The sequence below is a fragment of the Thalassophryne amazonica genome, chromosome 15 (assembly GCF_902500255.1).
Source record: "Thalassophryne amazonica chromosome 15, fThaAma1.1, whole genome shotgun sequence".
NCBI classification, from domain to species: Eukaryota; Metazoa; Chordata; class Actinopteri; order Batrachoidiformes; family Batrachoididae; genus Thalassophryne; species Thalassophryne amazonica.
This window is the reverse complement of record NC_047117.1, coordinates 67,362,655-67,377,061: the sequence shown is the minus strand read 5'-3', so window position 1 is coordinate 67,377,061 and position 14,407 is coordinate 67,362,655. Positions and strand designations below refer to the sequence as shown.

Here is a 14,407-nt window from a genome sequence, read left to right as displayed (position 1 = left end):
ATATTGTGCCTAAAACTCTTGTGAATATATTCTCTGGGTTTTTAGACATTGTTATTGCGTTTGTTTTATGTAAACATGCGAGAATCACAGGCTGTCTCTCTGTTATTTTCAATGGGAGCTGCTGTGAGCTACGCTCGCTTCCTGATCATGTCGTTGTGGGGGAAAGTGAAGTTTGTTCTTTAACGTCTTGATTATTGTTCTTTACAACACTGTTTGTCCTCTGTTCCAGATGAATATATATAATACGTCTGAAATTCGGTTTGCACTTATTAAATTCCACGCAGATTAAACGTAGCAGACACGGATTTTTTTATATGTTTTAGCAAGTTTTCAGGGTATCATGCAGCAGTCTCTTATTAACGTGATGAAAAGCATTAAAAAAATGACATTTTTGTAGTATAATATTCATTTACAATTGTCATCGTGTGGATTCTCTATGTTGTTTTGACTGCAGCGACTCTCTGGCACGCAAGGGATTATGGGATACGTGAAAACCCCAAATTCAGGGTAAGAAAATTTGACTTGGTTAGAACTCTCAAAAGTCGCAAAATGTCGTGGCACTGAATAATCAAAATGTGCCTTAAAACTAGACAGACTTCTTATTGTAAGATTAGCCTCTGTCTTAAAATAAGGAAAACAATTTTGTTGCTTTGCTTGGATGATTTGAAATCCATTGCCTTTCCTTGTTACTGGTTAAATATAGCTGATATTAGCTGGAAAATTTCTGAAGAAAAAGTGAGATACATTTTCCCAAAATAAGGCATTTTTTTCTTATGTAAAAAAAATGCTTGACATTTTTCTATTTAGACAAAAATTAAGTAAAATTTTCTTTAAACAATTCTCTTTTTTTACTTTCTTAGATATCACTTTTTGCAGTGCATTTACAAAAACAAGCAAAGGTCTGCTGTTCCAAAAATCGAAATTTTTCAGCATACTTGGGCATCATCTGTTAACATTCAGGTTAAAGGACATGTAAGACGGGTGTCGTATGTCTTAATCGCTTACTTCTAGTACAACCCCAATTCCAATGAAGTTGGGACGTTGTGTAAAATGTAAATAAAAACAGAATACAATGATTTATAAATCCCCTTCAACCTACAACCCCTGGCAAAAATTATGGAATCACCGGCCTCGGAGGATGTTCATTCAGTTGTTTAATTTTGTAGAAAAAAAGCAGATCACAGACATGACACTAAACTAAAGTCATTTCAAATGGCAACTTTCTGGCTTTAAGAAACACTATAAGAAATCAGGAAAAAAAAAATTGTGTCAGTCAGTAACGGTTACTTTTTTAGACCAAGCAGAGCGAAAAAATATGGAATCACTCAATTCTGAGGAAAAATTATGGAATCATGAAAAACAAAAGAACACTCCAACACATCACTAGTATTTTGTTGCACCACCTCTGGCTTTTATAACAGCTTGCAGTCTCTGAGGCATGGACTTAATGAGTGACAAACAGTACTCTTCATCAATCTGGCTCCAACTTTCTCTGATTGCTGTTGCCAGATCAGCTTTGCAGGTTGGAGCCTTGTCATGGACCATTTTCTTCAACTTCCACCAAAGATTTTCAATTGGATTAAGATCCAGACTATTTGCAGGCCATGACATTGACCCTATGTGCCTTTTTGTAAGGAATGTTTTCACAGTTTTCGCTCTATGGCAAGATGCATTATCATCTTGAAAAATGATTTCATCATCCCCAAACATCCTTTCAATTGATGGGATAAGAAAAGTGTCCAAAATATCAATGTAAACTTGTGCATTTATTGATGATGTAATGACAGCCATCTCCCCAGTGCCTTTACCTGACATGCAGCCCCATATCATCAATGACTTTACATGTTCTCTTCAGGCAGTCAACTTTATAAATCTCATTGGAACGGCACCAAACAAAAGTTCCAGCATCATCACCTTGCCCAATGCAGATTCGAGATTCATCACTGAATATGACTTTCATCCAGTCATCCACAGTCCATGATTGCTTTTCCTTAGCCCATTGTAACCTTGTTTTTTTTTCTGTTTAGGTGTTAATGATGGCTTTCGTTTAGCTTTTCTGTATGTAAATCCCATTTCCTTTAGGCGGTTTCTTACAGATCGGTCACAGACGTTGACTCCAGTTTCATCCCATTCATTCCTCATTTGTTTTGTTGTGCATTTTCGATTTTTGAGACATATTGCTTTAAGTTTTCTGTCTTAACACTTTGATGTCTTCCTTGGTTTACCAGTATGTTTGCCTTTAACAACCTTCCCATGTTGTTTGTATTTGGTCCAGAGTTTAGACACAGCTGACTGTGAACAACCAACATCTTTTGCAACATTGCATGATGATTTACCCTCTTTTAAGAGTTTGATAATCCTCTCCTTTGTTTCAATTGACACCTCTAATGTTGGAGCCATGATTCATGTCAGTCCACTTGGTGCAACAGCTCTCCAAGGTGTGATCACTCCTTTTTAGATGCAGACTAACGAGCAGATCTGATTTGATGCAGGTGTTAGTTTTGGGGATGAAAATTTACAGGGTGATTCCATAATTTATTCCTCAGAATTGAGTGAGTCCATATTTTTTTTCCCTCTGCTTGGTCTAAAAAAAAGTAACTGTTACTGATTGCCACAGTTTTTTTTTTTCTTGATTTCTTATGGTGTTTCTTAAAGCCAGAAAGTTGCCATTTGAAATGACTTTAGTTTTGTGTCATGTCTGTGATCTGCTTTTTTCTACAAAATTAAACCACTGAATGAACATCCTCCGAGACCGGTGATTCCATAATTATTGCCAGGGGTTGTATATTCAATTGAATACACCACAAAGACAAGATATTTAATGTTCAAACTGATAGACTTTTTTTGTTTTTGTGCAAATATTTGCTCATTTTGAAATTGATGCCTGCAACACATTTAAAAAAAAAATGTACAGTGGCAACAAAAGACTGGGAAAGTTGATGAATGCTCAAAGAACACCTGTTTGGAACATTCCACAGGTGAACAAGTTAAATGGAAACAGGTGAGAAGATTCAGAGAATCTGGAGAACTTTGTACACCATTGTCAGTTAACACAGTTCGCCGCTACATCTACAAGTGCAAGTTGAAACTCTACCATGCAAAGTGAAAGCCATACATCAACAACATCCAGAAACCCCGCCGCCTTCTCTGGTCCTGAGCATATTTGAAATGGACAGACGCAAAGTGGAAACGTGTGCTGTGGTCTGATGAGTCCACATTTCAACTTGTTTTTGGAAATCATGGATGTCATGTCCTCTGGACAAAAGAGGAAAAAGAATATCCAGATTGTTACCAATGCAAATTGTGGTGTGTTCAATTGAATATAGGTTCAAGAGGATTTGCAAATCATTGTATTGTTTTTCATTTACATTTTACACAACATCCCAACTTAATTGGAATTGGGGATGTATGCATGACAGTAATACTTTTATAGTATGCACTGACCTATCTTGGGTAAATTCTAAGAATTTGGATGCAGGGTTTGAGTGTTTCAAAATGCAGACAAACTCAGTGGGCGTGTCTCACTCCAGGTGTGGACTTTTGCAATGGAAGTCACAGATGTGTAAAAGGGGTCATTTCAAGCTGAAACTTTTATAATAGCAGCAGGTTTCTACATGCACAAAGACATGTCTGAACTTCTGAGTTTCATGAGGAAAACCTTGATCATGGATGCTGCAAACAAATTTAATCACAGTTATTTCTTTCAAATGGCCGGTACAGAGTCGCACCATGTTGCTATAGCAATATCTGGTAAAAATAGTGAAAAGTTCTGCATTGTGAAAAACAGTAGTTTCCATAAAACGCTCATTAACTTAAAATAAAATCTGCAGCATATTAAGGATCATGCAAAAGACTTCAACCCAAAAGTCACATTAGATCTGTGATTCGATTCAAAAATGTACCACAGAGCCTTCAAGCAGGCTATGAGAGGAATGGAAGAGGGGAACTGCAACAAACATTTACCAAATGAAATGCCCAACAAGAAGAGCACAGAAGAGAGGAATGAGTGCACATGAATGCATCAATGAACCATGCATGCACCTGCACACTGCACAGGACTTATTGAGTGAGCCACGTGAGCACGTGAACCAATGGAGACAAATTCAACCAAACTAACAAAGTGCTCTGGGCCCCACTGTGGCATGAATCACCATCCATCAATAGATAACACACAAAATTTGTAGAAACTGTAACTACAAGGACTTTGACCTGGTAAACAACCAATTAGTCGCAGCGGGGTAAAGACAGTTGGTGCAACTCCCAAAACTAGCTCTCACAAAATCATGCAGAGCAGGATCAGCCGATGGCATGCACACAGGCGCATGCACGCTTCCACGCACGCCTACTGTTCATGCATATGTACGTAGTTCACTACTCACCTAATTAACTCTTTTCTGTAACATAATTTTGTAGACTGTGGTGGAGACGTTTTACACGAGGAGCAGAGTGGAGACACAAAAGCAAAGACAGAGCGGAACGGCGGCTCCTTCATGACGATGACATCCCACTTTCCGAACAATAAAGACAGAGTGATTTACTGAGCGTCTGTTGGTCTGGACAAGATGGATTGGGGCGGAGGGCAATGCTCCTAATTTCACACTTTAGGGAGTTTAGAGTAATTTTGGGTTTGAAAAGCGAGATGTGAATTGACACAACATAAAGAAGGAAAGAAAACAGAAAGGGGGCAATGACATGGAATATAATTTTGACATGTTTTTATCTGTCTGTCTCCATCTACAACCTGCACACAATTCCAAATTAACCCACACTTCTCCATCCAATTAAAACCAACTGCGCTCTATTGCATCATAAAGAATGAAGATCAGAGGAAAAGGGGTTAACTGTGCAGTTAAGGATGAAAAGCCAATAAATGGGGTTGCATTTTGGGGCAAAAAAAAAAAAAAACAGATCTTATTAAGATTGTATAAGTGTGTTTGTATGTGCGCATTTGGGGAGCTGGTCAGAAAAGACCTAATGGCCGCTGATGGCGTGCTAGAATAACATTAAGCACAAATCAAGCATGAAATGGAATGTTAATGACTTGAAATGGGCATTACGTTGAACACCGCACAAGATAAAAGAAAATATTCATTTGAAGCAAAGTTGCAGCATCAAGCAACCATAAAAAAGTCACCTATTTTTTCCCAAAATTAAAGAAAAAAAAAGCAAAATAAGCAAACAAAATCTTGGACTAATCAAAAGATTTTCTCAATCAATTAAAAAAAAAAAACGTGCATAGGTCGCCACGGTGGATAGAAAAGATGAGACGTGAGTCACTGAACGCTGCTTTTTGGCATAGCTGAGTGTGCCAGTATCTTATTTGCAAAGATGCACACAAACACACACACAGACAGACAGATAAACACTAAAGGGTAATAATTAACCTACCTAGAGCAACATTTAAGAATCCCGCAAGAGTGTGATGCAACAAAAATGGGTGAAGAGGGGCCAAAAGAGAAGGAAAAGGGGGAGGAAAAAAGTCATTCATGAGGAGGTTCTGAGTTGCCTCTGAAGAAAATTCATCCAAGTTCACACAAAATCAGACTTGAGAGAGACAGAAAGAGGCAAGGGAGCGATGGAAGCAGTTAAAAAATGGCAAGGAGGGGACTGACAGTTACACCATGACCATGAGGGAGGAGTGGAGAAGAATTAAAATTAAAATTAAAACAATTTAAAAAAGAAGAAAAATCCCTCCATTCTCTCACAGACAGGTGAAATTATGCAGCAGGTAGATAAAGAAATAGATGAGGAGGCAGATGACAGAGAGAGAGACTATGTGAAAAGATGAAGCACCTCCCAGCACCGCGATGAGGAATAAGAAAAATATAAAACGAAAGAAAAAATTGAATACTCCAAAGCCTTCCGTTTTTGCTCTGTTTAAGTGACGCGAGGGGGGCTTTGAGTTACATCCCCCCCGCTCTGCAACTGCTCATTCTTCTCGGTCTTCTGTCCTCCTCAGTGCAAGATGCTACCTTCCCTTTGGATGAGCTGGTAGCCTTTGCAAATACAGCTGTTAGACATGGCACTCAGGATTGGGTGGGGGGGGGGGTGTTTGATTTTTGGGGGGGAGGGGGAGCAAGGGTGATGCTGCTGATGCCCAGCGATAGGGAGTGTGGATCCGAAACACACGCCTCTGAGTGGTGTAGAATGCACAGCAAGACTCTACACTCTCAGCCTCCTCCCCATTCTTCGAACACACACGCGCGCACACACACACACACACACACACACACACACACACAGAGAGAGAGAGAGGGGGGGGGGAGAGCGATGCAGAGGTGGTCCTTCCATGGGATTCAGAATTAGATGCTTTTGTGAAGACAGGTGGCTGCACGCGTTGTCAACAATATTGCAATGGCTCCATCTATTGTTACGCAACGCAGTCCTACAAGGGGAAAATGAAACATGAGTTTTCATGATAGTGGTACAGTGGCTTAGTGGTTAGCACCATTGTCTCACAGCAAGAAGGTTGTGGGATCGCTTCCCACCTGCTCCTTTCTGTGTAGCGTTCGTGTGGGTTCACTTTGTATGCAGTGAAGTAAAAATACTTCACTACTGTACTTAAGTACGTTTTGGGAGACTTTGTACTTTACTTGAGTTTTTTTTAATTCAGCTTACTTTCACTTTTACTTCACTACATTTCCGACCTTAATTGCATACTTCTACTCCAATATATTTTCTATTCCCCATGCCGTTACTCGTTACAAAACACACACACACACACACACACACACACACACACACACACACACACACACACACACACACACACACACAAAAAAGTCATGTTTTCACCCAGAGACTCCACTGATTAGTGACTGCAACGAAGTCAGGCCGATTTGTCATGAGGCATGTCTGGTAGGCTTTTTTGCAGTTGCGCATTTGGGGGGTGTTTGTCAGGAAAATGATCATTTCTCTGCATTGATTACAGACCTGCAGCGGGTCTGTAATCAACTTTTCTGCAGCACGGCTTTGCTTTAAACCTTGAACCAATCGAAGCAGTGATTCGCAGGTCGAAGCAGTGCTTTGATCTATGGTTCGTGGATTTTATTTCGCTTTATCCTCATTTTTCCCCGCTAAAACACTGAAGAGCATATGTCTGTGAGTAATATTTAACATTTTTAAGTTAAACCGACCTGTTATGGTCTTCTGAAACAGTTGACAGATGTATTTTATAACTTAAAAATGGGATCGATGCTAACGCGTTAGCATGTCTATGGCGTTTTCAATGTTAAATTTAGCATTAAGCTGTTCGCATCAGCACGTTTGTGTTGATTTGTTTTCTGTATAATTAATGGCTCAGCGTTCGTGGTCGTGAAAGAGTCAAATTGTATTTTTTTTTTTTTTTTTATTCATATATTATAGCAACAACAATAATAGTCTACATAATAGACAATAATAGTCAATAATAATAGACTAATAATGTTACAATACAATTTTAGAGAAAGAGACAAAAAGAACCTAATGAAACAAAACACAATAGAAAAGATAAAACCATGTAACAATGAAAATAAATAAATACATATTGAAATAAATGTGTTTCCTGTGAACACCTGTTCACAGGAACAGGTGGCCCCGGCACAGAACCTTACAGTCCAGGATTCCTGCTTGTTCTCAGATTCCCAAGTCTGTCCGTGTGTGCACTGCAGCTCCTAGATTTCCACTGCTACAAGCGGGCCCTGTCTTAGCTCAGCAGGCCGTCTAACCAGCGCAGCATTGTTCATTGGTTTATTGTAAATAAATCTCTTTTCCTTCACAACCAGTTCTGTTCCTTGCTCCCAGCGTTTAAGTCCATCACCTGTAACGGTTGGGTCCCGTTCGGACTCCTAATCATAACATGTGGTGTAAGAAGTGAGAAACTACGTTAACATTTGTTAGCTGCTGCTCAAACAAAGGACTTGTCCCTTGACTTTTGAGATGTTGGAGCAGAACACCAATGAATTTTGGAGACAAAATTGGCAAAGCTAAAGCTGTTTTTATGGAAGGAAAACAAAGCCAGCCGTGCTTCAGATGTAAATGTAGTGGACATATGCCAGACAAGTCGTTTTAAAAATGCACAATGCCAAAAATGTCTGAAAAATGGCCATATTGAGTCTGTATGGCATAAACAACAACAAGAAATGGCGTGAACTTCAGTGGAGAAGAAGCGCAGAGCCAGGCTGAACGCCATTCATCTGATGAAAACGGAGGCCAAAAGCCCGCCAGAAGAAGAATCTGCCCACAGTGACAGCCCACAAAGGGAGGAGCTGCACAGCCCAACAGTTTCAGAGGAGTCATCTAATGACAAAAGCGTTGCAGAGAGGAGGCGTGACTTCAACACTGTGAGGAGAAGAAGGAGAGATGACACACAGAGATAGGCAGAGCTGCCGATGACAACGTGAGGACATTAACAACTCCCCATCTGCATGAAAGGGGGTGCCAGACCGACATCTACAGTCATCAAAAGCACCAAAGATGAATTCAGACTCACGGGTTAAACCACAGAAAGGATGGATTTATTTGAAGTAAAGATAGATGGTGAAACAAAACCATACTTTGTGTATCTGGATGTAAATGGTCAGAGGTTTAAAATGGAGCTTGATATAGGTGCATCTGTTTCTATAATATCTGAAAAGATGTACAAGCGTAGATTTTCAAAGTTTAAACTGGTACCAACTAACTGTGAATTGAATACATACAGTAATGAACCCTTGGAGATTAAAGGGCTCCTCCAAGTGGCAGTGAAGTGTAAAGGTAGCACTTATTCATTGATCTTGTATGTTATGAAATGAGTTAATGGTCCAGCTCTTTGGGGAAGAGAGTGGATTCAAAGATTACAGTTGAACTGGTCTTTTGTCAAAAGAGTGGCAATTGAAAGTTTTGAGGAATTGGGAGGTACTCAGAGGTGTTTGATAAGGACCTGGGGAAAGTGACAGGCATCAAAGCCAAACTACAGGTTGCACCTGGGGCAGTTCCAAAGTTTTGCAAACCTCAACTTGTGCCTTATGCTTTGAAGGATGCTGTGGAAGCCCAGTTAAGCAAAATGGAAAAAGACAAGGTTAGAACCGCAGTATATTACAGTGAGTGGGCCTCGCCCACAGTTAACGTTCCCAAGGTGGATAATTCTGTCAGGATTTGTGGTGATTACAAAGTCTCCATAAACCTACGGATAAAGGTAAATCGATACCCAATTCGGAAACCACAGGATTTGTTCACAAAACTGGCAGGTGCTGACAAAATTACAAAATAGGACCTGTCCCAAGCTTATAAGCAAGTTGAATTGGATGAAGATTCAAAAACGTTCCTGACAATTGTGATAGTTGTGATAAATGATCTTTATGTCTAGACATAGGTGTCTGGGTGTGACAAATCCATTAGAACTAAAAACAATCTTGCATCCAGTGGTGGGCACAGTTCCCCTAATCTGCTAATTATCAAAGCTAAGTTTTTTGTTAGCGGATTAGCTTTTCAGCTAACTTCAAAAACCATCAGTGGACCAATTAGCTTCAATAAGCATGTCTTTTTCCTGGTTTTTTCCTTTCTTTATATTGATTTTACAAAATTAATTCAATAAATTCTGTAAATACTGATGATTTTTGCTTTACTCTAACTACTAATCACCTGATCACCTCGGACAAAGTGATCAGCAGCACTGGAGCACCACACAGAACCATGTTCTCTCCAGTTCTGTTCACTCTGTACACATCAGACTTCAATTACAACCCAGAGAGGACGACACTGCTATTGTGGGATGTGTGCGAGAGGGACAGGAAAGAGTACAGGGGCCTGATACAGGACTTTGTGGAGTTTTGCAAATCAAACCACCTGCAGCTGAACATTACCAAAACAAAGGAGATGGTAGTGGACTTTAGAAGGTCCAGGCCCACTCTGCAGCCAGTCTCCATTGAGGGGGTCGATGTGGAGATGGTCCGGTCTTACAAATATCTGGGGACACTTATGGACGATAGATTGGACTGGTCAGCCAATACTGACACCCTCTACAGCAGGGGTATTCAACTCCAGTCCTCGAGGGCCGGTGTCCTGCAACTTTTAGATGTGTCCCTGGTCCAACACACCTGAATCAAATGGCTGAATTACCTGCTCAGTATGTAGTCAGGTTCTCCAGAGTGCTGCTAATGGCCTTATTAGTTGACTCAGGTGTGGTGAAGCACAGACACATCTAAAAGTTGCAGGACACCAGCCCTCGAGGACTGGAGTTGAATACCCCTGCTCTACAGGAAGGGACAGAGCAGACTGTAGTTCCTGAGGAGGTTAGGGTCCTTCAGGATCTGCCATAAACTCCTGCGAATGTTCTACCAGTCTGTGGTAGCCAGTGTCCTCTTCTCTGTGGTGGTTTGCTGGGGGAGCAGCATGAAGAGGAGGGACGCCGGGCAACTGGACAGACTGGTGAGGAAAGCTGGTTTAGTGCTGGGAACAGAGCTGGAGACACTAACATCAGTGGCAGAGAGAAGGACCCTCAGTAAACTGCTGGCCATCATGGACAATGTTGAGCACCCTCTGCACAGCGTCATCATCAGGCAGAGGAGCTCATTCAGTGGCAGACTGCTGTCCCAGTCCTGCCACACGGACAGATTTAGGAAGTCTTTTGTCCCTCAGGCCATCAGACTGTTTAATTCTTCCCAACACAGCAAAAAATAATCCTGTGATACATCTGATTAGACCTTTTATTCCTTTTTTTTTTTTTTTTTTGCACTACCAACAATGTTTACACTGTTTACTTCTTTGCACAACCTACACTGTTTATATTGTGTACTGTTTACATCTGCACTACCTCCTTATTACTGCATTATTACACTATATTTACTCCTCCGTTATATTCTGTGAGACTGGATGCTGACAAAATGTTATTTTTATTTTTAGTTTAGTTAGTGGTTTTTATTGAGTGGTCTATTTTCTTTTATTTATTTAATCTTATTTGTGTGTCTGGTGTAATGTGTGAGTCTTGTCTAATTGTGCAAGCTGCTGGATGCCTTGAATTTCCCTCTGGGATCAATAAAGTATCTATCTATCTATCTATCTATCTATCTATCTATCTATCTATCTAATTTATCTGAGGGAACAAGGCTATCCACATTGCCAGACTGAGAACTGCTCGACTCAGCATCCAAGAGTCAGCTGGTGGTGTCCTGTCACCTGTGTCATCCTGTCAGTCTGTGTCTGGTAGAATGCCACCTAGGAGGCCTTGCAGTTGGTCCCAGATATCCTGGACCTCTTCATGATGCAAGAACTAGCAATGTGCACAGTTCCGAAACTACAAAACTTTCATGTCAATTAAAATCATGTAATATACAAACCCGCTGGGCTTGCTGGTGATTTTTCCACAGTTTTGGCAGCTTGATTTGTGTGGACTGAAATAAATGATGCATACGAGGTCTGTTAGAAAAGTAACGGACCTTTTTATTTTTTGCAAAAACTATATGGATTTGAATCATGTGTGATTGCATCAGCCAAGCTTGAACCTTCGTGCGCATGCGTGAGTTTTTTCACGCCTGTCGGTTGCGTCATTCGCCTGTGAGCACTCCTTGTGGGAGGAGTGGTCCAGCCCCCTCATCGGATTTTCATTGTCAGGAAATTGGCTGATCGACTGCCACTTTGCTTCATCAAAATTTTTTCAGAAAGTGTGAAAGACAGCCAAGTGGAAACCATTTGGAAAATTCAGATGGCTTTCGGTGAAGATCTTATGGGGATCACACAGATTAAGGACAATTACAACTGGATTAAAGACGGCCCACAGCGGCGGATGGCGCACCGCGCACTGAGCGGCAATTGACAGGCTCAAACGACCAGATCATTTCCAAAGTGAACGCTTTGTTGATCCGGGACGTCGTCTGACTACCAGAGAAATGGCAAGACAGCTGGACATAGCACTTTTTCGGCACATTCCACTGTGACAGGAGTTTTTGTAATGGAAAGAGGAGCGGAGAAATTCACCACGGAGCCGCTCATGGCGCGGGACAAAAGCATCTCCATGTTGGTCTCACAGGACAAGCCCTAACATGCCCAGCTCTTGCACCATCTGGAAGATTCAGACGGCTTTCGGTGGCTTTTCAGTCGTGTGACTATCCGAGAAATTGAGGACGAGCTGGACATGCCACAACATGTCCTGTGAGGCTTCATCACGGCATTGCTTTTTGTTCTGTGCCCTGCGCCTCCGTCCCGACGTGTGAATTCCTCCGTACATCTTTTCATGCCGAAAAAGTGCTGATGTCAAACTCTTCTGCCATTTCTGTGGTAGTCAGACGACGTCCCAGATCAACAAAGCGTTTACTTTGGAAATGAACAGCACATTCCACTGTTACAGGAGTTTTTTTGTCATTTTTGTCATGTTTTCTGTTAATTTTTCTTTAAGAAGCCCTCTTATTCTGCACTCTTTACTTGAATTTGTTACCTGCATAAAAGACACCTGTTCACACACTCAGTCAATCACACTCCAACCTGTCCACCATAGCCAAGACCAAAGAGCTGTCTAAGGACACCAGGGACAAAACTGTAGACCTGGCACAAGGTTGGGATGGACTACAGGACAACAGGCAAGCAGCTTGGTAGAAGACAACAACTGTTATGATTAATTATTAGAAAGTGGAAGAAACACAAGATGACTGTCAATCTCCCTCGGTCTGGGATTCCATGCAAGATCTCACTTTGTGGGGTAAGGATGATTCTGAGAAAGCTCAGAACTACACAGGTGGACTTGGTCAATGACCTGAAGAGAGCTGGGACCACAGTCACAAAGATTACATTAGTAACACATGATGCTGTCATGGTTTAAAATCCTGCAGGACAGCAAGGTCCCCCTGCTCAAGCCAGCACATGTCCAGGCCCGTTTGAAGTTTACCAGTGATCATCTGGATGATCCAGAGGAGGCATGTGAGGTCATGTGGTCAGATGAGACCAGAATAGAGCTTTTTGGAATCAACTCCACTTACTATGTTTAGAGGATGAGAACAACCCCAAGAAAACCATCCCAACCATGAAGCATGGGGGTGGAAACATTATACTCTGGGGGTGCTCTTCTGCAAAGGGGACAGGACGACTGCACCATATTGAAGGGAAGATGGATGGGGTCATGTATTGCAAGATTTTGGCAAACACCCTCCTTCCCTCAGTAAGAGCATTGAAGATGAGTCATGACTGGGTCTTCCAGCATGACAATGACCCCAAACACACAGCCAGGGCAACTAAGGAGGGGCTCCGTAAGAAGCATTTCAAGGTCCTGGAGTGGCCTGGCCAGTCTCCAGACCTGAACTCAACAGAAAATCTTTGGAGGGAGCTGAAACTCCAAACCTGAAAGATCTAGAGAAGATCTGTATGGAGGACTGGAGCAAAATCCCTGCTGCAGTGTGTGCAAACCTGGTGAAAAACTACAGGAAACATTTGACCTCTGTAATTGCAAACAAAGGCTACTGTACCAAATATTAACATTGATTTTCACAGGTGTTCAAATACTTATTTGCAGCAGTAACATACAAATAAATTATTTAAAAAAATCATACATTGCGATTTCCGGATTTTTTTTTTTTTTTTTTTTTGATTGTCTCTCACAGTGGACATGCACCTAAGATGAAAATGTCAGACCCCTCGGTGATTTCTAAGTGGGAGAACTTGCAAATTTGCAGTGTGTTCAAATACTCATTTTCATTCACTGTATATATATATATATATATATATATATATATATATATATATATATATATATACACACACATACATATGTGTGTGTGTGTGTGTGTGTGTTTTGAGGTGCAAATATGCAGATATGACTCATGAAAACATTTTACATTTTGTTATACTTTGTGGAACAGCCTCCCTCATCATTTGGCAAATGCTCCAAGTGTTATTACTTCAAAGGAATACTGTGATTATTTTATGGTGTTTGATTTTTATTGACTGGCGATTTTATTATGGTGTTTGATGACTTTTACTGTGCTATTTAGGAGTTTTATATGGTTATATTTTTGAGTTTTACTATGATGCTTTTTTAAATGATGAATGATGTGTGCCTTTATTGTATTTTTATACACGTTTTATGAATAATTATTGATTATTGACCGTGATTTTCCACCACAGTTGCTGACAGTCTGCATGCTCTTATGAATAATATTAGCAGGTTTTGTCCTGAATACGATATAAAATCAACAAGAACTTCATTCAAGCTACACTTTGAACATACTTCGAGGGAATAACTTGTTGAAGCCATGGCAGAAAATGCAAGAAACACACAGAAACTGTCCTTTAAAAGCGAATCTGGTGTTACTGCTGGCAGAGGACCGGGGTCGCAAGCTCACAAACAGAACTCAGTGGAATGAGATCTTGAGTTGGCATTCCATCTCTCTACCTCTGGTTTTTTTTTTTTTTTTTTACTCTTTTACTATGCTTTTTAATCTTTTAATTAATTTAATTTTGTTTT

At 40.7% G+C, this 14,407-nt stretch overlaps 1 pseudogene; it reads right to left on the bottom strand.

Annotated features, from left to right (window-relative positions):
* The window catches only part of LOC117526616, a 199,944-nt pseudogene extending 187,428 nt beyond the window's left edge, over positions 1-12,516 (bottom strand).
* Positions 12,517-14,407: the final 1,891 nt, after the last annotated feature.